The sequence below is a fragment of the Podarcis bocagei genome (genome assembly GCF_964188305.1).
Source record: "Podarcis bocagei genome assembly, chromosome: 8".
NCBI lineage: Eukaryota > Metazoa > Chordata > Lepidosauria > Squamata > Lacertidae > Podarcis > Podarcis bocagei.
Window position 1 is genome coordinate 88232846 of NC_138133.1, and position 27495 is coordinate 88260340.

Consider the following 27495-nt stretch of genomic DNA (forward strand, 5'->3'; position numbering starts at 1 on the left):
TGAAGCTGAGGCTCCAAGACTTTGTCCACCTCATGAGAAGAGAAGACTCCCGGGAAAAGACCCTGATGTTGGGAAAGATGGAGGGCACAAGGAGAAAAGGACGACAGAGGACGAGATGGTTGGACAGCATTCTCGAAGCTACAAACATGAGTCTGACCAAACTGCGGGAGGCAGTGGAAGACAGGAGTGCCTGGCTTGCTCTGGTCCATGGGGTCATGAAGAGTCGGACGTGACTAAACAACAACAACAACAATATTAACAGTTGCAAAAGGGTCTGCAGAATCCTGGGGGAGGAAGAGGGGGATAACTTTTAAATCAGGGGCTGAGAAGCTTTCCTTTCTTTTTCCCAACCCAAGGGCAATCCTCTGTTGGCCACATGCCTGAGGTCTTTGTGAAGGAGCTTTGTTTAGAATCACAGAAACATAGAAGTGAAGGGTTGGAAGGATCCCCAAGGGAAATGTATTCCAACCCCCCTACAGTGGAGTAATCTCAACCAAAGCATCCATGGCAGCGGACTATCCAACCTCTGTTGAAACACCTCCAATAAAGGAAGTCTACAACCGCCTGAGGGAGTCCGTTCCACTGCCAAGCAGCTCTTACCTACTTGAAGTTCTTCCTAATGTTGAGCTTCAATCTCCTTTGATGTAATTTGAAACCCCTTCCCCAGAGAGCTTAAGGTCAACAGCACATCCAAAGCACACCCTTACAACTTGGCTATTTGGCTACAACAGGAACAGACAGATTAAGAGATCTTACGCATGCTCCTATCATGACAAAAAGAGCCCAAAAGATTGGTATTGGGTTACAACTGACCTATTTCCACTTTGAGCAATTGCATATCAGGGCCGGCCTTCCCATGAGGCAGAATGAAGCAGTGGCCTTGGGTGGCAGAATTCTGTGGGGCCCATGGGTGCCCCACCTCTGCTCGACAGTGGATTCTGGAGAGATCTCAAGAGATTTCACTGGAAGCTGTTCCAGCTGTGTGACTCCAGAAAGAAGTGTATCTGAAGAAGTGTGCATGCACACGAAAGCTCATACCAAGAACTAACTTAGTTGGTCTTTAAGGTGCTACTGAAAGGATTTTTTTTATCCAGAAAGCAAAACCTTGACGCTTCGGAGCCAGACAGTCGAAAGCCCTGGTTAACTCTGCATTCCAGCAGGCCACCAGAGAATCAGCTGAAAGGCCATAAACCTGGGATAAAGCATCCCCTATCACTCTCTGGAAACTATTTGGATCCATTAAGTGGCGGGGGCGGACTATCCAAATTGGTCCCACCTCCCTGCAGAGGGGATGGGTCGCACAGAAGTTCAGTTGCACCAGGAAGTGATCTGACCATGGCACTTCTTTTGTTTCACTTTTACTTAGTGTCAGATCACCCACATCACTGGAGGTGAACACCAGGTCTAAGGCATGTCCACTATGAGTTGGGCCAAACTTATTCAGGGACAGCCCCATGGAGACCATGCTTTCCACGAAGTCCCGAGCAGCCCCTTGTAAGGTCGTGTCGGCATGGATGTTAAAATCCCCTAGGACAACCAAACTAGGTGTCTCCAGGAGAACATCCACCATGACCTGAAGCAGCTCGGGCAGGGAATCCTTGGTGCAGCAGGGAGGTCGGTACACCAAAAGGAATCCTGTACTTCCCCTATTGCCCAACTTCCAGAACATGCACTCAGAGAACTGGGTCTTCCCAATAGGACACAACCACCTCATGTTTGATGTGGTGCAGCCCAGAAGTGGTGCAGCCCATAATTTCCCCACCACACAATGCCAAGAGCTTGAATCATTTTTCCACGAGTGCGTGGAGCTGTGGGTTGGATGCTACATCTGATGGTGGTACATAGTCTATAAAAATACATAAATACACACCATCTTCCTCTCCAGCACACACACACACACACACATACACACACACACACGAAGAAGGCAGACCCTCACCAAACACAAACAGGCATATTTAAGGAAGGAGAAGACGCCAACAGAATGACTAATAAACTCTGGAAGTGGGAAATGATCTACGCATAAAGCAAACAGCAGAGGAAGGTGTTTCTCCTGAGAGCAGACAGAAACGTCAGCTTGGCTCTCAAAACCACTTTCCCACTTTCCTTTTGCTGAGCACGGGAGGCTTCCCACTTCATTAGTCCAGATGGCAGAAGCCTCTGGGACTTTGTAATTCATATTTGAAAGCAGGAAACCAAACCAAACAACAAAAAAATAGTACACTGTTTCTCACAATAGACGGAGCCGTCTACAGATCACTGTCTCCTACCTGCCTCCCTAGGTAAATTAATTGTCCACAAATATAATGCCATCCTCTGGTTCCACTATCGGCGTCATGAGGGTGAACGGGGCACATTGAACTCTGAAGATCACAGAGATTAAAATCTCATCAGGTCGCTGAAACAGGGCAGGCTGGTTCAAATTGCACAGGGTGGACAAACAGTAGCTCCAAAGGCATCTGCAGCAGGTAATGGGTACAGCTAAATATAGCACCTTTCCCCCGCTCCGAAATAGAAAATGAAACACCAGTGATGGAAATGTGGATTATAAAGCAGGGGTCAGAAATGTCAGAGCAACACGCATTGCCACGAAAAGAGAACACCCTTGAGTTTTAGTCCTTTTTTGTGCTTTTAACGCACAGAAATTTCACAGGGGCGTCTAAATGGCGGGTTTGTTATTCTCCCAGTTTAGGCATCTCTTTATGCCACAGTACTAGCGTTGCCACATCACCCGAGGCTCAAGTCTTGAGATTCAGCAGGTGGGTGCTAATTGCTCAGAGGTGGTGCCTGTTACATCTAGTGATGGATGAATCCTCAATTTAGGCTGCCCTTTGTGCATGCTCAGGGATGCGGTTGACACTGTGGGTTAAACCACAGAGCCTAGGACTTGCTGATCAGAAGGTCAGCGGTTCGAATCCCCGTGACGGGGTGAGCTCCCGTTGCTCGGTCCCAGCTCCTGCCAACCTAGCAGTTCGAAAGCACGTCAAAGTGCATGTAGATAAAAAGGTACCGCTTTGGCAGGAAGGCAAACAGCATTTCCATGTGCTGCTCTGGTTCACCAGAAGCGGCTTAGTCCTGCTGGCCATATGACCTGGAAGCTATATGCTGGCTCCCTCGGCCAATAAAGCGAGATGAGCGCCGCAATCCCAGAGTCAGACACGACTGGATCTAATGTTCAGGGGTCCCTTTACCGTTACCTTTACCTTGTGTAAGCTCAAAGCAGGAACAAAAGTGTTGCATGGTGGTACGCTACTGGAGAAACATTTTTGGGGGACAGCAAGCAAGGAACAGAATATTTACACAAGGGATTAATATTTCAGCTTGTGGGCTGCATTCCCTTTTACGCTTCCTTCTAAGGCCCACACCCCGTTGGTGGTTGGGGCTGGAGGAAAAGGTTGGCAGTGTTGGGATGCATCCGGGGAGATGGGGGCATTTGGCAGGCCCCCAGCTGGCTCCAGCCACAGGCCGGCAGCAGCAGGGCAAACTCCAGTTCTCGGAACAGCATCTATCAGTGACTCGAGCTTCAGAAGCCTTCAGAGACTGAGTACGCTCTAATCAGCAGAGTGAATAACTTTTCACAACGGAAGTGGCGGACAGAGGCATATGGAAGCATATTTACAGGCATTTATTCAGCATCAGGAACAAAGGAAAAACATGTCTGCTTCCCTTCGTGTCCAAGCAAGCAGCAGCATAGCAAAAGCTATATACAACAGAAGTTCCCAGCTGACTGTGCTGGAAGTAAATAGACATGTGGCATACAGCAATCCACACATCTGTTCTAAAGGTGGAATGGAACTATATCCTAACAGGCAGATCAATGAATGCAAATTTCAACTCTGTGTACAAGTGGCTAGTTTCCATAAACACACATCCCCAGCCCTCTCTATCCTCCTTCTAGGCAAGGAAGAGGCAATATTAGAGTTCAAGGATACATCCCAGCCAGCAATAAGCTCTCAAGGAGGGTGCAAAGCAGGAATGGTGAGTTTTGGTCTGGGGAGAGTTTTGAGGGCCATATAGAGACCTGGAGGGCCACCAGGTGTGTGTTCCTCATCCCTGACTTATTTTATCAATGCAATCCTAAATGGTAAATTTCAAGATTCCACAGGGTGCATTACACAAGAGTCTTGTGGGCCTTAAAGCCTACAGTCGTAAGAGCATTTGTTAAGTCTTTCTGAGTGCTGTTGTTATTTCCAGAGTGGCCCTTGGGGGTGACCATCAGACCTGCTCCTTGGCTTGACACTCGTAAGAAATCAAGATATACAGCTGTGTCACCAGATGCATTCTCTCTCTGTTCAAAGCATCTTCCCTCATGTCGCTTGCTGGCCTTATGAGGAGTCTGCGGCTCAGCGGAGCTGTTCCGAAGCCAATGTGAAATAATTTGGCAACATACTCCAGCACTCCCTAATAGAGGCGAGGCCACGTTGTGAAACAACACTTAACCATCGTCACTTATTGTCGTCCTGTGTGTCAAGCTCAGGACCAGAAGCCGCAGATGGAAAGGAGCCAGGAAGCCTTGTAGCTATTCTGCTGCTCACTGATTTATTCCTCCTGGTCAAGCCTGACAATCTCTCATGGAAAAGAATTGCAGGAGTGAATTGCCTGTCTTGTAAATGTCTTGTCTCGAGCTGTGCTTGAGCTCTTGGGATTCAGCCCCATGGGCTTTCACGAGGGCCGTGCACTTTCAGGATGAGTAGAACACCAACAGTAACCCTTCATATGGGGGAGAAACAGGATTCGTCTGAAGACAGGGAAGAAGAGCAAAGAAACAGCCTGCTGGGTCAGACCAATGGCCCATCTAGACCAGCATCCTGATATTGCAGTGGAAACCCAGAAAATTGTGTGAAATCTGCAAAGCAGGACGTGAGCACAACAGCCTGCTCCTCTCCTGTGGTTTCCAGCAACTGGAATTCAGAAACTTTACTGCCTCTGGCTGGGAAGGTAGAACATAGCCATCCCGGCTATTATCCCTCCTGATCCTCCACATTTAGTCTAACTAAATGGAATTTACTAATAGGAAAACCATGTTGGGGTATTCTGTTCCACCTTAAGGGACAGGCATGAGACTGTTGGGTGCCACATGTCTGTTTACACTCCAGCACAGATTGCTGGGAACTTCCGTTTGTGTAGAGCTTTTGCTTATGCCGTCTTGCTTTGGACACGAAAGGGAGCAGACATGTTTTCCTTTTTTGTCCTGATGTATGCTGAATAAACTGCTTGTAAATATGCTTACACAACCTCTCCTGCCACTTCGGTTTGCACGTTATCTCTGCTGAGTTGCGTGCCCCAGCTTTTGAAGCTGTGGGTTGCAGATGCTGCAACAAGGACTGGAGATCGCCCGGCACACCGACTGGTGGGCTGGAGCCAGCTGGGGGCCTGCCAATTGCCCCCATTTCCTTGGTTGTATGCCAACAAACCATACCTAGCTCACCCTCTCTATTAAGCAGTTCTTAAAAATTCCCCATGGGGCAAAGTACATTTATCACAGGTTTCAGGGACCTTTCTCAGTCTGAGTGGCACATTCCCTCAAGCACAATGTTCCCAAGACTCCATGACCATGATGGGTCAGAGGCAAAATGGGTGGGACAATGGTTGTGTTAGAATCATATGCATTACAGGACAGGGAGAATAACCAGCCCTGTCTTTCAGTCCCTTTTTTTTTTCTTTGCTAGCACTGGCACTCAGCCCAAATCACACATGCAAAGCCACTCTCCAAATAAATTAAATTGGCTTCAGCATTTATCTAGCAAAGCAAAAACTTCCTTCCCTCTTGAGTGGCTTCTGAGAACAAAGAGTCCCGCAACCAAACGGATGAAGGACATGGGGGAAGGCAACAACAAGGCAACGATTTTCCGAACATCACAGGAGCTTCCTTTGAACTTGAGAATCATCTAATTCATGCCGGAGGCTAAATAGAGTGCAAACTAATACAGGAGAAGCTGGAGAAGCCAGTGCGATCATCTCTCACATTGACTGACGGCGGCTGTTGGAGAGGGCTGCTTATTGTGGGCTTGTACAATCTTGCTTTTAAAAAAGAGGGGGAAACAAGTCACTGGATATCGCTTGCACTGAATACTGGAAGAGGCACCATGCAAGGTCTCTTGACTGACTGAAGCTAAGAAGATGGTGAAAGAGGTCAAGAGGGAGTATCACTGCAGCCTGGAGCTGTAGCAGCTCCTTGAATGGTTTCGAACATTTTGCACTGACTTTGCTTGGGGTTCTGCATGCCAGAAGAATTCTGCAGCTCCTGGTCCTCACGCTGTTCCCCACTCGCTCTGTCGCTTTTAGCATGCACAACAACATTCCTGCCTGCTTCTCTCTCACCTACAATAGCCATGCAAACTCCCAAACATACAATTCCCTCTAGAGGTTGTGTGAGAACCTGAGGCCCTCTGGATGGTGGTGGGACGCAGAATCCCATGCTAGTTAGGCTACTGAGAGTTGAAATCATAGAAGCATATAAGTGAATGATTGGTAGGTATCTCTGGTGGTCAAATCCCTGCAATGCAGGCACCACAGCTAAAAAATTCTTGACAGATGGCTCTCCAATCTATGTTTTAATATCTCAAGTGAGGGAGGGTCCATCACCCTGGGAGTGAGTCCATTCTACTGATGAACAAATGTTACCATCAGAAAGTTATCCCTGATGTTTAGTCGGAATCTCCTTTCTTTAATTTTGAATCCATTGGTTTGGGTCCTACACTCTGGAGTAGCAGAAAGGAAGCTTGCTCCATCTTCTCACTGTTAGAATTCCTGATCTATGATTGCAGTCATGGGATTTTTGTCTATCACATGATGGTATATGTTTTGACTCCACAGAGTGCGATGTGATGGAGACAGGATGTTTGTGTTACTGTGTTCCGTGAAGTGGGACTATTGTCCTTTGTTCTTTTCCCTCTTTGCTGTCTGATGCTAGAGAGAGAGCCATGTTGCAGTGCTCCGTGTGTGTTTATATGTAAATAAAGTAGATTAAGCAAAATGCTGAGTTGCTGAGGTCTGTTATGCAAAGCTGCGAAGACTCTGTGGATCTCTAAGTGTGCTGGTGTTGGTTGGCATCGGTCGCTGTGATGTTTGGGCTGAAGAAATCTTATGAAGCTCCCAAACAATCGACCAGGAGGGAGGGAGCATGCCAGTCAAGTATGTGTCTCTGCCAGGGTCCTACTCGAGTGTAGGCTGAACTCCTGACACTCACCTCCAGTCCACGGGGACCTCACCTGCTCTGCAAGAACCCTCAGATTTTATAGACTGAGAGACCCATGGCACCTGGAAGGCCATAAGTCTACAGGGCAGAAGAAAAAGGAACCAGGCAGAATTCGAAAGTGAAAGGCAAGGTATGGGAATAGATAGAAGTAATTTTGCTCTGAAGAGGGTCTTCTCACACACCTACCCTTTTCCCACCAGAGTCATTTAAAACTGGGGAAATAGCACAGATAAATTCATTTTCATTTTAGGAGAGTTCTGGGAAATGGAAGTAATTATTGCTGTCTTAAACTGTCATGAATTATCAATTGCTGTTCAATTATTATTTCACTTAAAATGTGGTATCAGCTTCAAAAGAAAAGGTTTGATTTGCAGTTAGCAAGCACCTGACTCACCCAGAAGATTTAATATATTTAATGGGAGAAATACAGGGTGGAGAATAAGTCTGCTAGGCAGTGAATCAAAAGGAATCAAAACCAGAAATATGACACAGACTTTATTTATAGGGCTATCGACCCACAATGTGTTTGTTTTACTTATTGCTGGAAGTAGAAATGTTGCAAAATTAGCCTTTAGGTTTGGGGGTGGGGAATCTGTGCTTCATCATAACTGTCTGCTATTGATTTGGTTAGGATCTCAATGTGAACCTACACAATTCAGATTCTTCAAAACAATAAACAGTAGCACCTCGGCTTACATTACCCTCGGGTAACGTAAACTTTGGGTTGTGAAAGTGGCAAACCCAAAGTGTTTCGCCGCGTGAGTATGCGCAGAAGCGCTCTACCGCACTGCGTGCATTTGCAGAAGCGGTCCCTCCGGTTGCGGAAACCTCAGGATCCGACGGGAGCTCTGGAACGGATCCCATCTGCAACCGGAGGTACCACTGTATGAACCAAAGTACAGCCAAACAATCTGTAACGAAAGTCTGTATACTGGGGAAATGCATAAAGATATAAGATGTGTTACATTAGAGGAAATTGCTTGGCGGAAATGTGCTCATCAGAGGAATTTGCATTCAAAATTCTCTATATTTGGAGAAATTTGCTCTAAAATGCTAATGCTGATGAATTTTCATGGAAAGTTTTTTAAAAATAAACTTTTCAGACTGATGCTGACTTTTGAAGAAAAAAACTTATGAATGAGAAATGAGAAATGGAGAGAAACCGAAACTGATTTATCCACCCCTAGGCCCTAACAGTATTGGCACTTGGAGACAAAGCTTGTTTAGACACAGTTACCTGACCTCCTGCTTCAATTGTGGTTTCAACTCTTTCAATTGGTTTGTTTTGGTATACATTTTGGTTGTAGAAGTTTATTTTCATGCCTTGCTGAAACTATTTTATTGTTTATATTATTTATGCGAGTTTCCCCCGCACCCTATAGTTGGTTTACCCCATAGCCAATTAGAAGACAGTCCATTAATTTCAATGGATTATGCAGTCAATTATCACATTATTGAATGCCGCCCATAGGTTGTAATCATCCTTCAGCCGCCAAAGTCACTGAACACCTATGCCCATGTTAACTTACCCAAAATTTAAGACTGCCAACTCAGCTTCTACTTTCTCATATATCCCTTTAGACATGGCTCATTTGTTTTGCACCAGAAGCCAAGGGTCCGAGGGTCAGAAAGCAAGGAGTCACGAAGTCAGGGGTACAAGGATCAAGAAGCAAGGAATCAAGAAGTCAAGGGTCCGAGGATCAAGAAGCAGGAAGTCAAGAAGCCGAGGTACAAGGATCAGGAAGCAAGAAGCCAAACGCAGCAAGGCAAGAAGTGTGTTGCTGTGGCAAAGAGCCGAAGGGAAATGCTGACCTTATATCCCTTCCCAGCTCTTGCCACCAGGTGCTGTGAGTTACCAATCAGCCTTACCTGTGAGGCTGCACCTTGCCTCTTCAGAACAAACTTAGGAAGGCCCCAGTCCTGTAAAGTCCTATTGGTCCCAGGGCCTGGCTCCTGCACACACACCTGACAAGTAGAATGTGTGCTTTTATTTAAAATGAATCTCTGGGTTATTTGTGGGGCATAGGAATTCATTCATCCCCCCCCCCAAAAAAAAATACCGTATTTTTCGCTCTATAACACGCACCTGACCATAACACGCACATCGTTTTTAGAGGAGGAAAACAAGGGAAAAAATATTCTGAATGAAACAGTGGACGTATCATTTTTGTGCTTCATGCTGTGGCCACAGACATGTGATCTGATGGTGAATTTGGGGTGACCCAATGCAAAAATCCTGAGAATCCCTGTGGATCCATGCTTTGTAACCACGTTTTTGCACCATTGCAGCCCCAGGCAACAGTGGGTGCGTGATTTTTTTGGGGGGGCAGGCTGTAGCCATGGACATGCTATGTGCTCTGATGGTGAATTTTGGCTGACCCAATGCAAAGATCCTGAGGATCCATGTGGACCCATACTTTTTAACCACGTTTTTGCACCATTGCAGCCCCAGGCAACAGTGGGTGCGTGATTTTTTTTGGGGGGGACAGGCTGTAGCCATGGACATGCTATGTGCTCTGATGGTGAATTTTGGCTGACCCAATGCAAAGATCCTGAGGATCCATGTGGATCCATGCTTTGTAACCACGTTTTTGCACCATTGCAGCCCCAGGCAACAATGGGTGTGTGATTTTGGGGGGGGCAGGCTGTAGCCATGGACATGCTGTGTGCTCTGATGGTGAATTTGGGGTGACCCAATGCAAAGATCCTGAGGATCCATGTGGATCCATGCTTTGTAACCACATTTTAAGTGGGGAGGGAAGGAAAAACACAGAAGGCTAAGAATGCAGGAGAGGGCTATAACGTGAGGAAAGGAAGGCAAAAGTTTCCCCCCACCCACCCACACAAGCCAGCCAGCGTGCTCTCTCTCTCTCTCTCTCTCCCTCCCACCAGCATGACAGAAGAAAGCATTTTAACTGCATTAAGAACTATTTAGCAGCGAAACCTAAGCTTTGCCATCCCTTAAGAGGTACAGACACTGTAATCTTCCAGATCGCATGAATTTACAGGCAAAACACTGTTTAAGGATTTCATCCTTTTAAATGGAAGAAAGCATATTTGAATGCTGTGTGTCTCCAAAAACAAAAAGCAGGAAGTCAAATCAGAATTTTAAGCCGAACCTGTAATCTCTCTTCCCTTCACAAACATTGTTCCCTCTGGAGCAGGGAGAGGATAGAAGGAGGGACGCTCCTTTCCTTTCCTCTCTTCTTGCCTGGAGGGGAGGGGCTTTCCCTGCTCTTTGTTCCGTTTGAGCAAACACAGTAACGAAACAGAGAGGGTGGGCAGTAAGACCCTGAGGCAGAATGCAGGAAAGCAACAGCTTCCTCTCTCACGGAGCTCCCTTCTCCCTGAAGCGCGGTTTGATTTTTGCCTCATTTTTCGGCTCCAGGGACCACACATTCGCTGCATAACACGCACAGACATTTCCCCTTCCTTTTTAGGAGAAAAAATCTGTGTGTTATAGAGCGAAAAATACGGTAGTCTGGCCCACCACATGGTCTGAGGGATGGTGGACTGGCCCATGGCTGAAAAAGGTTCTTGACCGCTGGACTCGTGGTCCCTTCTGACTCTGAAATTCTATGATAATCAGTGGACAGGCTGACAAGCGAGAGAGAGAGAGAGAGAGAGAGAGAGATATGCCATAATAATGGAATCAGAGAATCACAGAACTGTAGAGTTCGGACCATGAGGATCATCTAGTTGAACTGCTGAAATGCACAGTCTTTATATCCTCCTAAAGACCCAACCTTGGCAAAGAGGCATTTATAGCCCGACCTGTTCAAGAACAGCCAATGCACGGTGATGATGCCAGATCTCATCTTTCCTTTCCCTTCTTCTCCAGCAGCTCAACAGAGGGCTCAGAATAACATACAGCAGAAGACTCTTGGATCAAGCACTAGCTTGCGTGGTGTAGTGTGGCCAGTGTGGTGTAGTGGTTAAGAGTGGTAGTCTCGTAATCTGGGGAATCGGGTTCATGTCTCCGCTCCTCCACCTGCAGCTGCTGGGTGACCTTGGGCCAGTCACACTTCTTTGAAGTCTCTCAGCCCCACTCACCTCACAGAGTGTTTGTTGTGGGGGAGGAAGGGAAAGGAGAATGTTAGCCACTTTGAGACTCCTTAAAAGGGAGTGAAAGGCGGGATATCAAATCCAAACTCTTCTTCTTCTTCTAGCTGATTCTGACCTATTCAGATTTCGTTTGGCCACCCTTTTGATTTTCTGTAATACGCAGTCTATGTATGAGGAACACTTCCTGATGCCAGTGACTCAAAAGCTGCCCTTGGGAATTATCCCGTTATCTCCCAAATAATTAACTTCGGAGAGTTATCATACCTCTCCCCTCTTCATTTACATATTCACTTCTCTAATCTCTATCTGATATGCCCCTCTGTACTCAATTTTCAGCTGTCTTAAATAATTCCACCCCCTCAGAATCCGATTAAGTTGAAGCACACAACTTAAGATATTGCGGTTCAGCCCCCACCCCACCGACAACATGGTGGAATGTCCTCGAGGCTATACTTGCATCCCTTTATATAATCTCTCCTTGTACATTATTCCTAGTCCTTGCATTATTCCTTCTCACTGATTCAACGGCAACTTATCTTTAGGAGTGGGAGGATAAACCAGTCTTTGCCCCAGCTGAAACAGACCATGTCCAAGGAGACATGGGGTTTTATTTCTTTTCAAGCACACGAAGCAAAGCAGAATGCAACTGACAGGCCAGGATCTAGGTGTTCTTGTGGATGTGAAAACGCAGGAGACACAACTTTAGGAGCATGGTAAATCTGCTCACCTCTATATCGGTGGGCAGTGTTGCGCACGGGCAGCGATGACTCTTCAGGGGTCACCAACCTAAGGCTCATGGGCCACAAGTGGCCCATGGGGGTCATTTAACTGGCCCATGGACCCCCGCCGCCTGCTCAGGGACCCCTGCTTGGTTGGCTCCATTCTAAACCGGCGCGGAGCAGAGCAGGGACTGCCTTCCGCGATGCTGGCCGGCTTCCCATTGGCTGCAGGAAGATGTGCACGCCTCCTCCATGCTGGAAGGAATGTTGGAAATAATGTTTGTGCATGCATGCACGCACACACACACATTCCGGCCCACCACGGCGTCTGCGGGACTGTGAACCGGCCCAAGCCACAAAAACTTTGCTGAACCTGCTAGCATAGCCTGTGATGGGAGGGACGGCTTTTACTTTTACCTCAGCCGAGGCTCCATTCTCATCCCCCCCCCCCCAGTGTAGCGGCGGCCTTGGCGGTTGACTTGAACAGCTGCAGGCGGGACAGTGGAGGAGGAGGAGGGAGAATATGGTGGACGATGCCAGCACTGCCAACAGGAATGTGGAGATCTGGAAGATCAAGAAGCTCATCAAGAGCCTTGAGACGGTGTGCGGGTGAGGGCAGGGAAGGAAGGCAGGGCAAGGGAAGAAGAAGAAGAAGAAGAAGAAGAAGAAGAAGAAGAAGAAGAAGAAGAAGAAGAATAGTAGTAGTAGTAGTAGTAGTAGTAGTAGTAGTAGTAGTTTGGATTTGATATCCCGCTTTATCACTACCCGAAGGAGTCTCAAAGCGGCTAACATTCTCCTTTCCCTTTCTCCCCCACAACAAACACTCTGTGAGGGCAGGCATAGGAATTCGTTCATATTTTTTTCAAACTATAGTCCGGCCCCCAACAGTGTCTGAGGTATAGTGAACTGGCCCCCCATTTAAAAAGCTTGAGGACCCCTGGTGTAGACCATATTGAACTGTATGGGTCTTGGTATAAAAGGCAGCTTCCTGCATAAGCACTCAGCTTCCTCTGCAGAGAACAATTGTCTGATGAACAGAGGAATACATAATTAATATTCCTCCAGCCAAAATGGTAACAAGATTGCAGTGACGTGGCAAAAATAATAGGTTTTCTTGGTTGCTATTGGAATTTTATTTTTATTTTATTGCGTCTTGAGCTTGATACCATTAAACACATTCCTTAAAACGACACTGAAAAATGCAACTCTTGAATTGTTAATAATCATTCTTCAAAGTAGGGTTTGTTTTAGTGCAGTTCTTTCTCTTTCGAAATGACTTTGGCGACACACTTATTGGAATAGCTAATCAATCGTATAATGGAAATGAAGGAACGCACACCCCAATCTTAGAGCGGTTTAAATAAAGAATGCCATTGTCGTTATTATTAACACATGGATTAGTGTCGGGTCTGAAATAATTCAGGACAAATTAAATACACTTGCTGATAAGAATTACTCCAAGGAGCTATTATTAGAGTGCTGCTGTTTCCAACCTGAGCTGTAACCTTGGCTTTTTTTGTTTTTGACTGCTATATCACACTTGTTTGCCACTACTTCTGCATTCTGATCCCACATTCCTCATTAAGCGGCAAGTGTGATGGTCAAAAATGGAAAGAGATTGCAATGAGGTCTGGTACGCAGATTCCCTGCACATAAAGCTCTCTCTTGAGCTCTTATTCCTGGAAATAATTTAAGTACGATCTCAGCAGCCAGCCCTCTGCCATCCCCTAGTACTTGTAAAATTCACTTCCACATTAGATCCTCTTTGTCCAAATCATGACTCGTCCTGCTATCAGATGCTCACATCTTTTTTAAAGAGATGGTACAAAATTTGAGGTTGATGGCTCCCAGAATCCACACAGGGATGCCTTGAGTCAGGATTGTGTCAGAGTTTTCCTAATTGTTGAAAGGGGGAGGGGAGGACAAGGTTGCCTCTCAGGATATATGACTGATAAGACAACATTTGCATAGCATTTCCTTGTGTTCCAAGTGCTTCACAGTCTTTATCTAGCTGTAGTGCTTAGGGCAGGCATGGCCAAACTTGGCCCTCCAGCTGTTTTGGGACTACAATTCCCAGCATCCCTGACCACTGGTCCTGTTGTCTAGGGATGATGGGAGTTGTAGTCCCAAAGCAGCTGGAAGGCCAAGTTTGGCCATGCCTGGCTTAGGGCAACTCTATAAGTTAAGTCTCCCATATAGCAGATGGATGGAGACTGTGGCAGAGTGGCTCCCCTAAGGCTTTCTAGAGATTTTATGGCACAGACAAGATTCAGAGTGGGGACTGGATTAGTCATAGCTCTGGGGTCACTGCACCACACCAGTTCTCAGAGTAGTTTATATATAGCCATTGCCAAGCAAATCTAAGAAGATACTTGCTGGATCAGACAAAATGCCTATGCAGTGAAGCATCTTGTTTCCAAAGCGGTCGACCAAAAGTCTCAGTGACATCCAGGAACATTCTCCAGTGTGTCTGGAACTAAGATGCACTGCCTGTGATACTGAAGGTAGCATAGCCTTGACATACTAGGTAGGCCAAGGTCCCCTGCTGTATCCTTTCTGGCTTTTATTTCTTGTTTGTGAATGCTGTGTTTTATTGCATTTAATGGTTCTATGCTGTAAAAACAACAACAGATAATTTGTGTGTGTAACCTACAGCCTCTTCCTGGGGGATTTTTCTTCCTCTCTGTCCTAAGCAGCTGTCACTTTGTGCAACTGTTCCTATATCTCTCTCTCTCTATCTATCTATCTATCTATCTATCTATCTATCTATCTATCTATCTTTGTTGTGTTACAAAGCAAACAGATAAACAGGGGAAGGTACACCTGTGTTCTCCACTTTCAATTCATACCCTTTGAGTATGATTTGAGATTCTTTGCTGCTTTCACTGCAAGAGACTTAACACCGTAACCCCTGTAAAACTTCCACACGTTATCATCAAGTGATGAAGATATTTTTGGCCATTAACTAACATCACAGGCTAATCAGACAGCCCCAGATCGCCTCGTTAGCCAGGAACAATAACATTTGCAAGATGTGTACGTTATCAACTCAAGAGTTGCCAATCAAGGACAGTAGTCTGTTTTTAGATGCTGAAGCAATGCAACAAGAACCTTTGTACTCATTTTCTGAGTACTTAGACAGGGGAGGAATTGGAGGGGGTCAGATATATTTTAGGAAGGAGCGTGAGTCTATATTTGTATTCTGCTATAGGAAGCAAAAGAAAAAGTGGCTAGGATAAAGTGGAAGGATGCTGGAGGTTGCGGTAAGTCATGAACTATGGTGCTAGCAACAAGAAGGTAAAGTTTTGTAGAGTTGCAGGGTCCTGAGAACTTTGCATGCTGAAGAGGCATGCCACTTTCAGGTGAACTTGCCTGTTTGAGAGAACTGATGACTGGGTATCAATGAAATACTGCACATAAAGGAATCTTGACCATATATGAATGTACTGCACATAAAGGAATGTGCCATCAGTGCACACCAGCTCATGCACATTCATAAAAAGAAGAGAAGGAGACACACAAATAAAAGCAACTGAAAATGCAGAAAACGATGAATAAAAAAAGATAAAAAGTGTAAAGAAAGGAAGCAAGTACATGATCCCTGAAATAATGCATTTCACTGTGAAAAACAGACTCCACAAAAATAAGAACTGCCTTAAGGAAATGGCCCTTTGCTTAGCAGGACCATATCTGATCAGCACCATGGACAGAGGACCACTAACCTCCTCCTTTGCGAATGTGCCTAATTCTCTTTTAAAGCCATCTAGGTTGCTGGATATCACTGCCTCCTGTGGGAATTAGTTCGGTAGTTTAACTATGCATTGCACAAAGAAGTCATTTCTTTTCTCTGTCCTGAAACTTCCATGATTCAGCCTCATTGGTTGTCCACGAGTTCTGGTGTTACAAAACTTTCTCCACACTTCACATAATTTCTATCATGTTGCCTCACACTTCCCTATTGTCTAAACCAAAAAAATCACAAGGGCTGAAACCTTCATAGGGGAGTCATCCCTTGAACATTTTGGTCACCGCTTTGTGGAACCTTGTAAGTCTGCTTCATCCTCTCTCCAGCCTGTCTGCAGTTGAAGGACCTGCCCACGTTGGCAATCCATCCCAGCCAACAAGGTTGATGAGAGAGATACTTCAAAATATATGCAGGGCATCAGGGCTGCAGGACTCAGGTCTCAATGGATCCCTGTCCTGACAGACCCGTTGCAAGACAGTTTCCTGTGCCCTTTTCCTGAAAACATCTGTAAATCCACATTTACAGGATGCAAACAGAGCAGAATGTCTACAGAAGAGAGGGGGGAGAGAATGAGGATTACTGAGTAGAGAGATAAGAAACTGATACAGTTTTGCTTCTTTGCCACAGGGCTTGATTTCGAAACCAGAAAAGCGGCAGCGTGAAAGGAGGCTGCTTGACGCATCCTCTGCTTCATTTAACTAACTATGGTTCAGTTGAAAGATTATGCCTGGCACATCATGCCCTTGCAATGCCAGGAACACACTCTTCCTTTTAATTCCTTCCTGAAACATCACCACACCTTCATCTTCGTCTACAGGAGAGACTGCCACCAATGACTGCGGTCAGCCCTTCCCGGTTACATATTTCTTTTGGTGCTCAGTCTCTAAAAACACCCAAGCCTGCCAGGGCCAGATTTAGATGAAGAGAGGCTACTCCACTTGTGAGGCCCCTCCCAAGCCCCCACCCTCACGACTAGAAGAAAATGGAAGAGTATTATAAACAAAATTGAGTGAAACCAAAATCAAGTGAAACCAAGATATTTAAAATTCTGCAATTCACAATTTCTCCTCTAAAGGACATCAGAAAACTTCATCAAAATTTCTTTGTCTAAGTTTGTCACTTTCAGTGTACAGAATGGTTAGTGCGGACAACCTCTCTTGAGACATAGTGGCCCTTAGTTCATTTTTAATTCTTTTGAGTCTTGAAAAACTCCTCTCTCCTGAGCAGTTAGTGACCATGAAGCTAAGAAATAGCCGCAAGTTTGCTTCCACTTTAGGAAAGGCCATCTGAATTTTTTCCTTGTATATAATTTGATAAAGGCCTGTATGAGACAGAGAGTGCTCTGCTGTAAGCCTATGGCTTTGTCTCACGTAAAGGTGAAAGTGCAAAAGTTCATCAATTAGTTTCAGGTCAATATCTTCTGGGTATGCTTCCATCAACAGTTCAACACCTTGCTGAATTTCTTGCTTAGATGCTATCAGGATAGCAAGAAGGGAAAACAACTGTGCAACATCACTCTACACAGTACTTCTTTTTAAATTGGCTTCAAGTGCATTTAATATAGAAATATAGGAATAAAGGGTTTTATCCTAAACCTATCTCTTGAAGAAAGTGCATCTAAGGCATCAGGGGGCAATTCTGTTGTTTCTTTGTTACTCCCTCACTCTTTGTCTCCTTGTTTTGTAGTTAACATTTGGCAAGGTGGCATTTGCTTGTTTCTCAAGCTCATCAAAATCTTCTCTGATTTTTCTTTAAAAATCCTGAAGTGAACTGTACAAACTTGGACAAGAACACAAAAACAGGCCTGATTTCTGAAGGGCTTTGCTGACCTTGTGAAAATGACTTAGCACACAGATTTATATCTCTAAGATTCTGCAGACTTTGGCTGTGAACTAGGGCCCCACAAAAAAAATTCAAGTTGGGCCCCAGAGTTTCAAATTGGGCCCCACTGACTGGCCCTGAGTCTCATAGTTGCTGGGCCTGAGTCGCCCTGTCCTTGCATGAAGTCTTGGGTTTGCAATTTGGGAAGAGGGGAGACTGCCCGCTGGGGCTGGGGGGCTGGGGAGGCCAACCTAGATTTAGAGGCCCTAGGCTTCAATCTACTTAGCCTATACATAAATCCAGCACTGAAGCCTGCTTAGAAATGGGGATCATATATATCCATGTCAGTATCTCTCGGTTTCTCATCCTCCACCCTCCGCAACCTTAAACTCAGTTTTCTGAAGTTCCGCATCAACTTGGTCGGGTGGGGTGTCACTGAATGAAGGCATCGGAAAAGGAAGTGAACGACAACGATCGATCGACTCTCATGAACTTGGAAGGTAAGAGATGGAGAAGGCACAGAACAAATCCAGGCTAATAGAAGAAGAGAAGAAGAGTTTGGATTTGATATCTCACTTTATCACTACCCGAAGGAGTCTCAAAGTGGCTAACATTCTCCTTTCCCTTCCTCCCCCACAACAAACACTCTGTGAGGTGAGTGAGGCTGAGAGACTTCAGAGAAGTGTGACTAGCCCAAGGTCACCCAACAGCTGCATGTGGAGGAGCGGAGACGCGAACCCAGTTCACCAGATTACGAGTCTACCGCTCTTAACCACTACACCACACTGGCTTCTCCAGTAATAGGAGAAGGCTTTCTCTGTGGACTGGGGTCCCTGGGGAACATCAGGTTTCCACAAGGTGAATCTGGTGTGATGTGAACAACAGGACATTTCTAGGGACTTCACAAAAAGAAAAAGAAAACAAGAAAACTCCCTCCCTCCTTCTCTCCACCCCCATGTCTTCAGGCTCTTTAGCACACATAGTGTGTGAGGGTGGACAGCCAATTTCTGTCCACTGAAGCAAATTCAATATCACCCTGCAGGACATAAATCTCCAGATATTACTGCCATGGACAGAAATGACGGAGCAGGAAGGTTTTTTTTTCCATGCCCCCCCCAAAGATAAAAGCCTGCCCCCTGTATTTTTTTTATTGTCAGCTATAGCTAAAAGAAGACAAAAGAGGTCCTAGACTTCATCAGCAACCCATATAGAAAGCATAAAATAAAAGTAGGGCCATCATTCACCAAAAATAGAATGAAACAGTCAGCTGAGGTAGCTGAACTTGGGTTTCATGAAAGCACAGATCAACAATAACAATAGTAATAGTGTGTGTGTGTGTGTGTGTGTTCTGTGTCCCCTCCCCCAAGAAAAATAGGTGCCAAAACTCAGCATGAAGTCACCAGGCGAATTGGGGCAGCCGTTTTGACAACAGCCATGTTTACTGCCCGCAGAAGTGCTAAAAACTATTATCTTTCTCCCTAGCTGGTTTGGGGATCGCCCCTGGTTCTGACGCACATCAAATAAATTCATCTTTGCCTCACTCATTCTCTTAGATTAAGGTGGACGGCTAGGGCAGCTCAGAAGGACTCTTGCACAAACCACATGTGTGCAAAGGTAGAGGACTGGCTGAAAAGCTCCAAGCCTGCCACTGCTACAGGGGAGATGGATTGAAGAAAATGAAATATGAATTGGCCCTGCCCTGTAGCTTGACCAATTGAGGCTAGGTGCTAGGTGGACTCACAGATTTAAAAAGAGTGTAGACTCACACACACTGGCATCCAGTTGGCCACCATGAGAACAGGATTGGGTTGATCTAGCAAACCCTTCTTAGATTCTTACATTACACCCCTGTCAGTGTAGAGGTTGTTAATTTATTTATAGTAATTACAGTCATACCTCGGCTCCTGAATGCTTTGGCAGTTCGAACGTTCCAGCTCCCGAATGATTGAAAACCGGAAGTGAGTGTTCCGGTTTTCAAACAATCTTTTGGAAGCAGAACATCCGACGGGGCTTCCGCGGCTTCCAATTGGCTGCAGGAGATTCCTGCAACCAATCAGAACCTGCGCTTTGGAAGTCAATCATTTCGGAAGTCGAACGGACTTCTGGAACGGATTCTGTTCGACTTCCGTGGTACGACTGTACAAAGTTATTCATGGTTTTGTTCATGGGAATGTACATATGCCATCTATTGTGAAATGCTCTTCCCATTACATAACTTTATGTACCAGGCAAAACACTCCTCTTCTCCAAAGGCCTTTATCTAATTAAAAAACCTATGGCCATTTAAACTATGTGTGATTATTTTGTTTGTTATGCTATGCATTTTTGAGTTTCTATAGTGCAAACTGCTCTGTGATCCTTGGATGCATGGCAGTATATAAATTCAATACATAATAGAATAATAAAAATGGCAAGGCTTCGGAAAAGCTGGGACCCACAGACTGGGAAAGGCTGGTCCAGAGTCCTCTGGAGAGCAAAAGCTTGGGAAAGGCTGCTCTAATGTCTGAAAGGCATCCCCTTCGCCTTGCATAACCCCACCCTCTCTTGCAGGAGCGACCTTCAGGCCACTTTAAATTCTCAGCTGTCAAACTGCAGCAATGCAGTCAGATATCTCATTTTCAAGCTAGCAATAAAGACGCTTTTCATCAAGTATCTCCATTGTTCGTTAATTGGCCCTGCCGTCTCTCTAGCCTTGTTCTCTCCCTTGGAAAGGGAATATTCATAAAAGAAAGAGACACCCGTCTTCACTTCATGATAACCTTGAGAAGATTAGTCAAGGATGAGGCTGGACATAGACAAAAGAACGGCTTGGTGGAAGTTGGTTGGAAGTTAGATCACTAACTTTTGTGATACCGCATGGATGAAATTGTCAGTTTTGGTTTCTCTCTGTTTCTCATCTTTCCAATTTTAAGTTCAGTTCTCCACATCCCTGCATCAGTGTGCATCCATTTGGATCCCTTCCAGTCGGGATTCAGGCCTCATCATGGGACTGAAACTGCCTTGGTCGCACTGGTTGATGATCTCCGGAGGGCTAGGGACAAAGGTGAGAGCTGTTTCCTAGTTCTGCTGGATCTCTCAGCGGCGTTTGATACCATCGACCATAACATCCTTCTGGACCGTCTTGAGGGGCTGGGAGCTGGGGGCACTGTTATACAGTGGTTCCGCTCCTTCCTCCTGGGCCGTGTTCAGAAAGTGGTGGGGGGGATGAGAGTTCAGACCCCTGGGCCCTCACTTGTGGGGTGCCTCAGGGTTCTGTCCTCTCCCCCATGCTTTTCAACATCTACATGAAGCCGCTGGGAGAGATCATCAGGGTATTTGGGCTGGGTGTTCATCAGTATGCGGATGATACCCAGCTCTACCTCTCTTTCAAATCAGAACCAGTGAAGGCAGTGAAGGTCCTGTGTAAGTGTCTGGAGGCGGTTGGAGGTTGGATGGTGGCTAACAGATTGAGGTTGAATCCTGACAAGACAGAAGTACTGTTTCTGGGGGACAGGAGGCGGGCAGGTGTGGAGGATTCCCTGGTCCTGAATGGGGTAACTGTGCCCCTGAAGGACCAGGTGCGCAGCCTGGGAGTCATTTTGGACTCACAGCTGTCCATGGAGGCACAGGTCAAATCTGTATCCAGGGCAGCTGTTTACCAGCTCCATCTGGTACGCAGGCTGAGACCCTATCTGCCTGCGGACTGTCTCGCCAGAGTGGTGCATGCTCTGGTTATATCCCGCTTGGATTACTGCAATGCGCTCTACGTGGGGCTACCTTTGAAGGTGACCCAGAAACTACAACTAATCCAGAATGTGGCAGCTAGACTGGTGACTGGGAGCGGCTGCAGAGACCACATAACACCGGTCTTGAAAGACCTACATTGGCTCCCAGTACGTTTCCGAGCACAATTCAAAGTGTTGGTACTGACCTTTAAAGCCCGAAACGGCCTTGGTCCAGTATATCTGAAGGAGCGTCTCCACCCCCATCGTTCTACCCGGACACTGAGGTCCAGCACCGAGGGCCTTCTGGCGGTTCCCTCACTGCGAGAAGCCAAGTTACAAAGAACCAGGCAGAGGGCCTTCTTGGTAGTGGCGCCCGCCCTGTGGAACGCCCTCCCACCAGATGTCAAAGAGAACAACAACTACCAGGCTTTTAGAAGACATCTGAAGGCAGCCCTGTTTCGGGAAGCTTTTAATGTTTGATGTATTATAGTATTTTAATATTCTTTTGGAAGCCGCCCAGAGTGGCTGGGGAAGCCCAGCCAGATGGGCGGGGTATAAATAATAAATTATTATTATTATTATTATTATTATTATTATTATTATTATTATTATTATTATTAAAAAAAGATGCTCATTAGAGTTTGTAAGGATTTCAGGGCATGTTTCTTCTTACATACAATTTTTTGCTTCTGATTTTGCACAATATTAAGTTTTTCACAAATAACTGGGGAAACCCAGGCAGATGGGCGGGTATAAACAATAATTTATTATTATTAAATTATTATAAATAGAATGCATTGTTTTTTGTATTTCTACTGCCACCAATAGATGCACTTTTATGCACTCTTACTGCTAATATCTTCATTTTTGTACGCATTATTTGTTTGGTGAATTGCAGCACAAAATTCAGACTAGCGTGAATTTAAAAGGACACCTGAGTTTTGGTTCATGCACTTGTTCCATAAACTGCGTGTCAGGTAGCTCTGCATGAAAATTTGGTGCACTGGTGCAAAAAAACCCCCACAAAAAACTCCAACAAACACGGTGAAGGACTAAGCCAAACAACTTCCTGAGGGCTGCACCACTCAAGACCAGTTTCATTTAATGAATAAACCATTTTGTCCTGGCTGCCAGCTTGCCTTTGGGCAAGGTCTTAGAAGGTTCAGACAGAGATTCCTGGGAGGGGAAAGTGAAAGAAAGAAATCGGAGTCCTGTAAATGGAAAGACAAGAGGTCACTTTGGAGGTCGTTGATAGAATATGCTCTTTGGTCCTTCACTTTGGCCACTTCCCAAGGGAGAACATGCGATGATCTCCACACACAAGATTCCCAAGGAAGAATTGTAATCAGGCAATTTAGGAGCCTCCTGTCAGCTTCACATTGGAAGGCAGAGCTGCCAGATTGAAAATGGAGATGTTCTGGAGGTAAAGCGATAGCATTGATTCCCTTCCCCTGCCTGATACATGGTGGAGGGTCATTATAGTATCTGCTGAAGGTTGTAGGGACACCGATGCGTTGACAGCCATCTGCTCAAATGAACCACCAACCTGACCTTCCACTGACAACAGTTCTAGCCCCCTATTGAGATAACTCACCTGCAAAGCAAAGATTTGACTTATAAAATGACATCCTTAGCTGTTTTGATTGCTTGTTTGAATGGTCACACTGGGTGGAAATTGTCACAAGATAATGTCAGCTAATAGCAGATGTGTGGTGAAAAATAATATCCCATGCATTCTCTCTCTCTCTCTCAACCATGATCCATCAGTTCATGGGGAAAAGAAATTATATTACAGTTGTACATTGGAAGTCGAACAGAATCCGTTCCAGAAGTCCATTCGACTTCTGAAATGTTCAACTCCCAAAGTGCGGCTTCTGATTGGCTGCAGGAAGCGCCTGCAGCCAATCAGAAGCCCCGGAAGCCCCATCAGACGTTCAGCTTTCAAAAGATCTTTCGAAAACTGGAACACTCATTCTGGTTTTCAATCGTTTGGGAGCTGAAACATACAAGTTCCGGGGCGTTCAAGAACCAAGGTACAACTGTATTCAGGAGAAAAGAAATTGCATTGTTATATGATCAGTGAAATTATTGAAAATGGGGCATGGGGCACTTGTGTCTACCTTTCTTCCAAGGAAGCCAATGAATGTTTGTGAGTGCCCTTCCTTTCATTCTACAAATCATCTCACTGGCATGCACATTGTGCAGCCTTGCACTTCCATCAAAGCTTAGAATAATTTGTGACATTAACTCAATGGTTCTTAAAGCGGAAGGCTCCGTCCCCTGTAGGAAGTGGGGTTCCCATGAGGGGGTGCTAAGAGGAAAGGGGTTGACAGGGTGTTGATGGAGGTACAAAGGACTATCAGAACTTGAAAAGCTGGTATCACTGGATCCAGCTCATCAGTTTTGTGGAATTCAGTCAACCAAAGAGTTTTCATTGGATTTTGAATAAATATGAATCATAGAATCATAGAGTTGGAAGAGACCACAAGTGCCATCGAGTCCAACCCCCTGCCAAGCAGGAAACACCATCAGAGCACTCCTGACATATGGTTGTCAAGCCTCTGCTTAAAGACCTCCAAAGGAGGAGACTCCACCACACTCCTTGACAGCAAATTCCACTGTCGAACAGCTCTTGCTGTCAGGAATTTCTTCCTAATATTTAGGTGGAATCTTCTTTCTTGTAGTTTGGATCCATTGCTCCATGTCCGCTTCTCTGGAGCAGCAGAAAACAACCTTTCTCCCTCCTCTATGTGACATCCTTTTATATATTTGAACATGGCTATCACATCACCCCTTAACCTCCTCTTCTCCAGGCTAAACATGCCCAGCTCCCTTAGCCGTTCCTCATAAGGCATCGTTTCCAGGCCTTTGACCATTTTGGTTGCCCTCCTCTGGACACGTTCCAGTTTGTCAGTGTCCTTCTTGAATTGTGGTGCCCAGAACTGGACACAGTACTCCAGGTGAGGTCTGACCAGAGCAGAATACAGTGGCACTTAATATGGTACAATTAATATGGAATTAATTGTTACTGTTTTGATTTTGATTTTGTTTTCCTCTTCCTTAATGACTTATGCAAACTACTATTCTTAATGCTTTTTATAGGGTAGTATAGGGGGCACTGAGAATGAGTTTGTGGGGACAAGGGAGTAGTGCCCCCCAAAGTTCGAGATCCACTGGGGTAACTCCTTCCATGGGGCCTTTTTCACATGATTAATGTCGACAACTAGGGAGCCTAAAGAATGCTGTAAAAATGTTCACTGTGGGTAAGAACCACAGACACACCACATTCAGTCACCTTGCAATGATAAAATAAACTTAAAACCCAACACTCAAAAAATTATAAAGAAATTCTAAAATGTCCAGAGGAAGAGGTGCAGGGGAAATCACAGGGGAAGTCAACGTTCAAGAAATTGGACGACAAGCATCAGTAGAGCGTTAGATAGTATTTATGAGGTCACCGTAAGTTCCCAAATATCTCCTGGCACCTTCACCTGTACATATCCTACAGTTTCCATTAAATTCTGCTGTAAGTCAAATTCAATTTGACTGTGGAACAGAAGTCCATTTCATTTCAGCATTAATCCATCCCATTTCTCAATTAATCTGAGGATTTTCTTTTAATCCTCACACATGCAGAAAAAGGTATTTTAATCTATATTCCAATATGCATTTTTTAATAATAATAAAAAACCACACAAAACATTTCATTCAAATACAAACTTAAATTTCTCCTGGGGACTTCTGCACATCTCTGAAGGTTTAAGTTCTCACCATGGTGGATATAGTTCTGCCTGGCTCGGACACGTCAGAGCACATCGGAGAGGAATCCTGCGTCAGGCTTTTGCCGCAAGCAAAACTTCAAGGTTTTGCTTCAGCTGGGAGCTTCCGACCCAGCGTAACACCTGAGGCGCTTCAAGAGAAGCCAAGCAACATTTGATGATCGTGAAATTGCTCAGGCTATTCCACCTGCCTACCTCAATCTCAGCAAGTAGAAACCAAGATGTCAAACATTTGAAGCTTCCTACGCCTTTAAAGAGTAAAATCTTGCAGGTTTTTTTTTTTTTTTTTTGAGATTTTGGGGTTTTTAAAGATCACTGTGGACCTTTTCACTGCTGCTGTGAATATATTGATATTATCCTCAGCTGTTGGTTTTATTCTGTTCTAGACTTCATATTTGCTTTTACATTTACGCCCCTTTTGATCTTTTATTGAATGCTGCCCATGTGATATTTGCAACTGGACAACTTATATATAAAAACTGTGAGCCAACAAATCAGCTCCGTCAAAACCATCAATAGAAATAAAGGAGAAAGATTTGAAACCAGGGCTTTGCACTACATTTTGCCAAATCTCAGAATTCAGCCCAGAGCAACCCTATTCAATTTATCTTGTCTGGATCAGGTTGAAGCAGATACAAATCGTTGCCAAGGGGATTGGCTTGTCCTGATTCAATCTGCATGAATTTATGCAGATCTGTAGCTCAACCAGTCTCTCAGAAAGCCAGAAAGGCTGTCTCAGAAATGTTGCAATTGTTAGTTACTGCACCATATAAGGAGAATGCCAAGCTGTGGAGGGGAAGAGGGGATCTGGAGGAAGGCGAGAATATACACAGCCTATCGGAAGGCTTAATGGTGGTTAAGTCTTACAATGCAGAACTCATTTGCAAGTTCTGCCTCTCAGAAAGCATTTCATAGGGTGGGGGAACATTTGTTCACCTTGTGTTTGTTTTCTGTCCCTTCCAAGCAATCTCATTCTCATTTTTTAAAGAAAATGTTTCATTTCCTCTCTTCTCTCATCGCTAAAAAAAAGTTGCTGTTCTTATTATCACTTAAAATTGCTAACCACAAACAACAAATACTCTGCTTGTGCTTTGTAGCCTAGTGGGGGTTATGCAATTTTTTATTATTATTAGCCTGACATACAGTCATACTTTGGCATAGCTTTCTGACAATAATCATAATTGTAATACTAATACTAATAATTTCCAATTGCAAACCATGGTGTGTATTATTCATAGTAAATAATATTGCCCCCCCTGCTGCTGCTGACAGGTATCTAGGTACATATTACCTTCATGTTGTTGCCTGCCAGTGTCTGTCTAATGCTGCCTGTCCGTGTCTAGTATCTCAGACCTGATTTAAAACAAAACAAACTCTCAAACTTTTTCAAAATCTCAATGAAAGGAACAAGACAAACACCAGGACACAAGAACTGGCATGACTTAGCACTCAAAGTCTTTAAAAAAACATTTTCTTTCTTTCTTTCTTTCTTTCTTTCTTTCTTTCTTTCTTTCTTTCTTTCTTTCTTTCTTTCTTTCTTTCTTTCTTTCTTTCTTCCTTCCTTCCTTCCTTCCTTCCTTCCTTCCTTCCTTCCTTCCTTCCTTCCTTCCTTCCTTTTTTTTTGGTAGAAATCCAAACTTTAAAGGTGGCTAGCATGAAACCCTTGGAAACCCTCAGTCTTCTGAATTCAGGTGGGGATAATCCTCTTCATAAGGGCTATCATGTCATACCCCTATGTCAAAACGCAATAAAATTATGGGCAAGTCAAGTCAACTTCATTTCTGGATATTTTCAAAATTGGGGTTTAGATTGGTTCAGACGAGTTCAAGATCACTCTGGCCTGGATCTCGTGTGATTCAGATTTACCCACAGTTGGGTTTTCTTTAACTTGTGGTGGTCAATGGTGCTACTCAGAAGTCAATATTTGCAGTTTTGACCAGCTTGGCAGCACACCTGTGGTCTATTGACAATTTGACTAATTAAAGAGGGAGTTTCCTTTCTGCACCAAATGCAGGGATGTGATAGGGTAATTGATTATTTGAAAACTGTATTTAAGTTGATCCAATGCTGCTGTATGCTGCTGGTGAGGAGGAGGAGTGATAGCTTGCAGCTTTTGACTGTTATGGTATTGAAATAAAACTAAGCAAAGATATTGAAGACAGCCTTTTATTTCTACACACCAGTCGCTGTGCACGCTCTGTGTTGGTGCAAAAGTCCAACACACAAATCAGATCAGGGAGCGGGTGTGTGTGTCCATGCGCAGCCCAAGTAGACATCTCCCTGTTCTGATCTCTGTTTTAGCTTGTGACAACAAACTTTCTCACCATGCAAGGTAAAGGTAAAGGTAAAGGGACCTGTGACTGTTAAGTCCAGTCGTGAACGACTCTGGGGTTGTGGAGCTCATCTTGCTTCTTGCTTTACTGGCCGAGGGAGCTGGTGGGTCATGTGGCCAGCATGACTAAGC

At 45.0% G+C, this 27495-nt stretch overlaps 1 protein-coding gene across 1 annotated transcript in view; it reads right to left on the bottom strand.

Moving 5' to 3' along the window:
- Positions 1 to 27495, bottom strand: part of TSNARE1 (t-SNARE domain containing 1) — a 352037-nt gene that overhangs the window by 105923 nt on the left and 218619 nt on the right. The gene's annotated exons all lie outside the window — the stretch shown is intronic.